The sequence below is a fragment of the Quercus robur genome, chromosome 5 (genome assembly GCF_932294415.1).
Source record: "Quercus robur chromosome 5, dhQueRobu3.1, whole genome shotgun sequence".
In the NCBI taxonomy this organism is placed as follows: domain Eukaryota; kingdom Viridiplantae; phylum Streptophyta; class Magnoliopsida; order Fagales; family Fagaceae; genus Quercus; species Quercus robur.
The window spans coordinates 32,264,315-32,272,485 of record NC_065538.1 but is presented as its reverse complement, the minus strand read 5'-3'; the positions used below and the strand labels follow the sequence as shown (position 1 = coordinate 32,272,485).

Below are 8,171 nucleotides of genomic sequence, written 5' to 3'. Positions count from 1 at the left end.
ATCAACATATGGCAAAAAGTCACCACAACCTTCACATTGCAATTAATGACAATGCATCGAAATTGAAGCAGCCCAATATTACGAAAGTACTCCAAAACTTTGGCATTCCATTAGTTGCCCTAAAGTTAAAAAAATAGAGAATATATTGGGTTATTGGGTCAGAAGCTAGCATTAAAAGATGTGTTTTACATCAACCAATCTTGACCCGTCATATCAATAAAACAAATTAAATCAAGGAGAATGTTAACAAGCACCCTTCAGTGCTTGTTAAGGTTCTCCTTCCTGGATCCCACATAAATAAAAAATTTTGAGTAAATTAGAGAAAAAGCATGACATAACATTGTAAGGAAAATTTGGACAGAGTTGCCCTCCTATATATGGGACACAGCTGGCACTACTGAGGGTTCTTTTTTCTTTGGACGAAATTGCCCTCTTAATGCATTTCCCTCTCTTTCACTTTTTATTTCTCACCAAATTTTATTTTACTAATATTTTACCATCCACTTTCTTTCACTTTACCAATATTTTACTATCCATTTTCTTTCACTTTATCAATATCAAACTAAATTTCTTCTCCTTTACCAATATCAAAGAGAAGAAGAGATGAAGAAATGTCAATAAAAGATTGAGGAATAATTAAACAAGGTACCACTATTGTATTTTATTTGATTCATAGTTATTTTTAAAAAATAGATTAAAATTAATATGTTGTTAATTTTTATTTTTGATACATGTATATTGTAACACTAATGGATGGGGATGTAGTTGCAAAAGATTGTTTTGACTTAAATGAATCACTTCATGAAGGTATTATAATTTTATTTTATTTGTGATTTACATTTCATTATCATAGAATATTTTTAAACTCTTGTTTTTATATAGCACCAAAATTAATATGATGTTACTTTTTATTTCTAATACATGTATTATAGCATCAATGGATGAGAATGTAGTCGCAAGTGAGAGTCACTACTTTACTCCAAAATATTGTTTTGACTTAAATGAACCCCTTCAATAAGGTATTATAATTTTATTTTATTTATAAATTTACATTTCATTTATCATAGAATATGACATTTATCTTTTAAACTCTTGTTTTAATATAGCACCAATGGATGACAATGCAGATGCAAGTGAGGCTCATCAATTTGTTCCAATGGATTGTTTTGACTTAAATGAATTATCTCAAGAAGGTATTATTATTTTCATTTTATTTGTATTATATAATTCATATATCACATAATATGATGTTGATTGTTTTTTTAATTTTTGTTTTAATATAGCACAAGTTGATGATGATTTGATTGCAAGTGGGGTTCATGGAAGTGTTTCAAAGAATTGTGTTGAATTAAATGAGCTTCCAAATGATGGAATAATTGATTGGAATGAATGTCCAATAAATAAAATGGGAGTTATTGAAGAACATAAAGATATAAATTCAATAGAAAATGAGTTTGAGCCTTTTGTTGGTCAATGTTTTTCTAGTGAAGAAGAAACTTTCATTTTCTATAAAAATTATGCAAGTCGATATGGTTTTACAATTCGAAAAGGTCGTACTGAGAAAAAAAAAAGGAGAAATAGTAAAATGTGATTTCTTTTGTCATCGACAAGGTAAACAACCACTAAAAATAGTGGATTCATCTAAGGAGCAAAGAAATAGGAAGTCTTTAAAATGTGGATGTAATACTCATTTAAGTATCATTTTGCGAAAGTCATTTGATATTTTTTCTCGAGAATGGCATGTGAATAAGTTTGTTCAAGACCACAATCATGATTTGTTCTCCCCTTCGGAAGTGCGATTTCTTCCAGCCAATCAAGTTATCACTATAGATGATGAAAAACGCATTTTCTTATTGAAAGAGGCTGGACTTTCAATTAGAGAGGTAATGCGTGCTATGGAACTTGAGAGGCATTTGAAACATGGACAACTTCCATTTTTTCAAAGGGATATTCATAATCTTTATGTGAAAATGAGAAGAAAGAATGCAAAGAATGATGCCATGGATCTTCTACAATTTTGCAAAGCTATTAAAGAAGAGAACTCTAGATTCTGTTGATACCCATTTTTGCGACACATTTCATACAAGCCCGATTCAAATAAGTCTGACTTCCTTGTGGGCTCAATTCATGTATTACATTATATTTTATTCTTTTAAGCATGGCCCAAGCCCATGCGACTTATTGGCGAAATTGAGGAAGTGTGGTTTGAAGGATATGGGTCGATTCCTTTCGGACCTTTTGCATAAGCCCAGCCCATGCGTGCTACCAAGTGGGCAAGGGACACTAGTAGCACCTCAGGCTCATGGAGGAGGTCTTGTATCCAAAATTTCCACCCCAAAACAACTTTTATGCTCTGTGTGATTGTGGCCCAAAGTTTCTGCCCAAACCATTTTTTTCCTTTAAACATAGTTTGCTCCCATTGGCCAACTCCATTTGCTAGAGTCCATCTGCTAGCCCTCACTTAGGTGACCCTCCCAATGGTCTGAAATTTCTGACCAAAGGCAACCAATTAAAGAAAACCCACTTTATTTCCAAAATCATGCTAAAAGCATACCAAACTCTTCCCTAAACAAAAGCAACCCAAGCCAAAACACCAAAATAGTATCATAGGGGATAAAAGCCTTTTCCACTACTTAAAAACCAGTCACTTAGAGCACCCCAAGTTCAATACAAAAGGCCCCAATCAGATTCAAAATAGGGGAGCCACGTTCTACCTAAAAAGCTGAAACTTTAGAGCAAAAACCCATTTAGCTAGCCAACAATCTCACAATTCCGAAGCTTGGGGGTGGAAATGTGGGTACAGGGGAACCTTCCCTCTCTTCCTCAGGACCTCCCTCAATTTTCTCTTCTGTGTGACTGTGGGTTGAAGTTTCAGACCTGTTAAACCACGTTTTCCCTATAGACCTGAAACTTCAAATCAAAAACCCACTGAGCCAAGAGACATTCTCACAATTCTGAACCTTAGGGGTGGAAATATGGGTACAGGGGAACCTTCCCTCTTTTCCTCACGACCTTCCCCAATTTCTTCTTCTGTGTGACTGTGGGTCGAAATTTCAGACCTGTTATGTTTTTATGCCTTTTTTTGCATTTTCATTATTAGCATTTTGATTTTCTCTTGTCAAAACACCATTAGCCTATTGTTCATTATACATTTGGAATTTTGGGCTTGATTCTCCACAAATAAACACTTCTAAAGAACCCAATGGGAGATTTGGGTCATTCTCGCATTTTCGGCCCTTGTCGCAAAAACGTCACCGACATTTTGGTGACTCCATTGGGGAGTCAAGCAGCTAAAACAAGAGAAGTCATGTATTTGAAGATGCAAAACCAGCAAAAAGATGATGTTTCTCACACCAACTTGTCGTTCTAAGAGAAATTGTATGATACTTTGCCACGCAAGAAGAGCATGGTGAAGTTGAGCTGAAATAAGTTCTATCCTTAGCTCATTGAGCTGCTGGAGATGCTCCAAATCATGTGATGAAATCGCTCCAACCTCCGGAAACCACCCAAGAAGTGAAGGATGGAGGGAGAATCAACTTTCTTATTCAAGAAAAAAAAAATTCTTCCACTCATCTATATATATATATATATATATATTAGCTATCATTCTTATGGATGAATCATCATTTATCTCTTACTTTACATGATATTTGTGAAAAAAATTTGTTGTAGCTTGAAAATGCAAAAATGGTGAGCCATAAATCCAACCGCGAAGGGAATGACGGTTCCAACCAATAATCAACAATGCAAAGCTCTAAACATCAATTTCAAAACCAAGAACCCCTTACGCGCTAAGCATATGGGAGTCGCGGGTGATTGACTCATTTTGGCACAACAATAATTGTCATTGTGTACGACCCTTTGTAGCTGAATATTTTTGGCGTCACCGCTAAATGAAGTCTTCACCAAATTGCTAAAGGCTATAGCTAAATGGCCCACCACAAGGCGCTAGATATTCCATACACCAAGCCTTGAGGTAGCGACATACCATACATCAAGTTGTATTGTTGCTGAGTTAGCGCCGAGCATATGGGGGCTGCTGCGGGTGATTAAATTATTTTGGCACAACAATAATCGTTGCTGTGTGCGACCTTTCGCAGCTAAACATTTTTGGCTTCATCGCTAAATGAAGTCTTCACCAAAGAGCTAAAGGCAACAGCTAAATGGCCCACCGTAAGGCGCTAGACGTTCCATGCACCAAGCCTTGAGGTTGTGACACACCATACATCAAGTCTTTAAGAAGCAACATTTCATAAGCCAAGTTTTGAAGTCATACGAGCGACATACTATTGTTTAAAGCACGCTTAAGCTAAGATTCTTGAGCACTCTCTTTGCTAATTCATTTTTTTTTATATATCGTTTAAACCATTTTAATCTTTCAAATTTTTAATCAAAATATTTTTTATAAGTCGTTTATGTTATTTCTCTTAGACATGACTATCGCTTACTAATATAAATCACATTTGCACTTAGGGTGAAATGGAAACCTTCTCAGAGCACCTAACAACAAAGAAAATCCGAATTCAATTCCCTTTCACTGAAGCTGTGACACGTTCATGAATGCTAAGCTATGACGAGCTCACGCATCCAAAATCTTGGTTGCTCCGTGCACGCCAAGCCATGGCATATTCATATATCTCAAGTCATGACAAGCGCATTCATTTTAAGCCATGACAACGCCTTAATCCTTCTTGAATTTGAGATTATACTTGAAGAGGGAAGTTCAAATGTTGCCATCATCAAGAAAATTATTATTGTCACTCAATTCTTGCAATTGAAATCTGCGGCCAAGCCAACCAATAAGGAAAGTTCGCACGCACCTTTGAAGAATGCTTCACTAGAGCTCACTCTAAACATTGATGTCAAACAACTCAAAAATCACAAGCTAGTTGTTGGAAATCCATTCCAAAGATTTTTGAGTGGAATCTTAATATTGATGTGAAAGCTCGAAATAAGTGGCATAGAGGCCAATGAAAAAAATTATAAAGTTGTACCGATGTCTCTAATGCTTAGCCCATCATTGTCCGAAAGTTAGAAGCTAAGCAAAGCAAAGTATGAAGCTGCTATTTGCAGTACCATGTATCTTCGACAAAGAGGCTAACCGAAGTGTGGGAGAAAAACTGTGGTGCTGGGAGTGAAACAATCCTATACCGACATCTTCGACACTTAGCCTATCATTGTCCCAAAATTAGAAGCCAAGTTAGCTGAGTATGGAGATGTTGTCTACGGCACAACAAATCTTCGACAAAGAGGAATTATATTCTGCCCTCTATATAGCAAATAAGGAGCCCCATTTTTGGAATTCATCTTGAAGAAATATGGTGAGTACTAAGGGAGTAATAATCCTACCAACAACTCTTGGCGATAGGATACCATTGGTTTGGCATAACCAAATTCACTAAATTCGCCACACTTCCAGGTGCACTCCAAGCTTATACGCACACACCATATAAGCCTTCAAGACGTGAACGCTTTATAGCCTTTTATACTCGAGGGCTTGAAACTCATCGAACCTATCCATTCACCCTTGAATGAGTACATTCGGGTCTTTGTCGCTGCTAAATAGTTCACTAAGTGGGCGGGAGTAATTTGACTCAAGAAAAGCAATGGGAATGGTTGTAGCCAAACTCATCAAGAAACATATCATTTGTTGCTTTGACGTCTCATTCATAAGCGACAACAATACGTCTTGCTTATACCAATTTTCGAAGGCAAGCCCTATGAAATACTAAGAAGCCGACGAACTATCATGTTATCCAAGCATGGTGAGATCCCTACATGCAAAGGTGCAATGCCTTCAATAAGGTGGGGAAAGCCAATGCTTTCTTCTAATTAGAAACCTTGCGAAACGGCAAGAAAACCAACAAATTACTCTTACGGCAAAGCTTCTACATGCGAGGGTAAAAAAAATACTCTCAATAAGGTAGGGAAAGCCAAACACATACTTCCTCAATGGTAAGTCCTATCAAATGGCTAGGAAGCCAATGAGACGTTTTATAATGGCGATACCCCTACTTGTAAGGGCACGACTAGCCCTCAACAAGGTAGGGAAGCCAATGCATCCTCAATGGAAATCCCTACCGAATGATTAGGAAGCTGGCGAGATGTCATATCATTCATATGTGGCAAGACCCTTACTTGCGAAGATGCAATGCCCTTAACAAAGTAGGGAAAGCCAACATTTTCATAAAGGCAGGCCTTACGAAGCGGTATTGAAGCCAACACAACATCTTATAATTCAAGCATAGCGATCCATTACATGGTGGACATAATCATCCCTAAAACATTATGGGAAAATCGAAACAACAAATCACTATCTCATTGCCACATGGTAATTTGCTATACACAAGGCTAAAATCCTTCCTCAAGAAATTAGCAAGCCTATGTATGTGAGAACGCAATCGCCCTATGAAATGGTGACGAACAAATACACCATGAGCCGTAATGCACAAAAATGCAGCCCATATGTGGGGGCCTTTTGAAACTAACGAAATAGCAACCTAATACATGTTGAGAATAAGTTGACTACCAAACAACGAGCCAAGCTTCAATATATATGAGTTGCTGTATGTGAAACCAAATCTGCCCATCAATAGAGCACTGAAAAATGGTGCATAGACAGCGAGACGTGCACTTAGCCAAAGCTTGTTCGCAAAGACATGGCAAGCAAGCAACATGTCTCTTGACTTGCCATTGCAAAGGCAAAGCCATATTCACAAATTATCAAATCAACCACAAGTCATTCTCAAGAGACTAAATGCATATAATCTATCAAAATTATGCTACTTCATCGCAATATGCACTCAAACCTTCCAAGCAAGCTTTTCTCAACATATTCAAATGGTCACAACCATACAAGAGTTGTTTTCGCAACAAAAACATGCTCATAACCTATTGAAGAAAGGTAGAAACTCATTCTCAATGTACAAAATACAAACTATTCACATCCTTGAGGTAGAAATCATTCTTTTTATTCTAAAATTCAAATTACATGTTGAGACATCGCATATGTGTTTCTTTGTACAAAATACAAATTGTGCCTACTAACCATGACAGTACAAACTCAAAGTGGCACCAATATAACTAGGCAGGAGTTGCTCTATACATAAGTGGGCTATTCACAAGGATGAAATACAAGAGAAAATGTTTCCAAGGCAGCAACCCATATTACACACTTCAACTACTTCAAAATTTCAAAATTTGGGGCTCAATACGAGACAATAAAAAAAAAAAAAATAAATAAAAAAAGGAAAGCAAGAAAGTAGGCGAAGGAAAAAGTTGAAGCAAAGTTGTGGTCACCATCCAACGTCGCCATCTTTAGGACTGTAGTCACTCTCTTTTTTACTTCGAAGCCTCAAGTGAGAGACAGACCAAAATGGTTCAAACTTACTAACGGCTGCCATGGTACTATCTATTGTAGCTCTACGTTGCTATCTGCAGTGGCTTCCACCTCAGAAAATGATACATTGGCAATAGGATTGGCCTCGGGAATGAAAGTGCCAACAACGGCATCATGATTGGCTATGCCAAAGCCATCTTACAAGAAATTATGCTACAACATGCTCAACAATCCCTATTGGCATGAAAAGGGGTTGATAGCGAATTTTGTCTTGCCACAACAAATTTTAACTAGCCAAAGAAATTGCGGCTTCATTCTCAAGTAGACGGAGCTACTGTCTATGCAAAGTGTCGAGGCTGTCGACAATTACATAGAAGAAATAGTGGCTGCAACATGGAATCACCAACTTTAGCTCCACCAATTCATGCTAATAATCAAGCTTTGCAACACATGGCTTACTCTCAATGGCATCAACACTTAGTATTTCACAATGATTAAGCGGTTATGCAAATAACCCAATAACTCATACATTGGCATTGTTGAGAGCTAAAGGCTTACTCAACCGCTATGCGCCCCTACACTAGAAATTCAAGTTTCATTCCTATACTTTCATTTCAAGCTTGTTGAATCAAGAAGCAACTACCACTTGGTGGCTATCACTCTCACTTGCGTTCATCGCAAGACTACGATACAGGGGGCTGCCAACCAATGTAGCAGCTATGTCACACCCCTATACCACATCGCCAAGTGATATCTTGGCTCCATTCTATCTCAAATAAGCTGTCCTAAGACATCCAATAGTATCGCTCATCGCTCATGGCTACGACTTCAT

General features: G+C 37.4%; 1 pseudogene; it reads left to right on the top strand.

Moving 5' to 3' along the window:
• Positions 1–749: 749 nt before the first annotated feature.
• LOC126728114 (protein FAR1-RELATED SEQUENCE 11-like) overlaps positions 750–8,171 on the top strand; it is a 30,364-nt pseudogene continuing 22,942 nt past the window's right edge.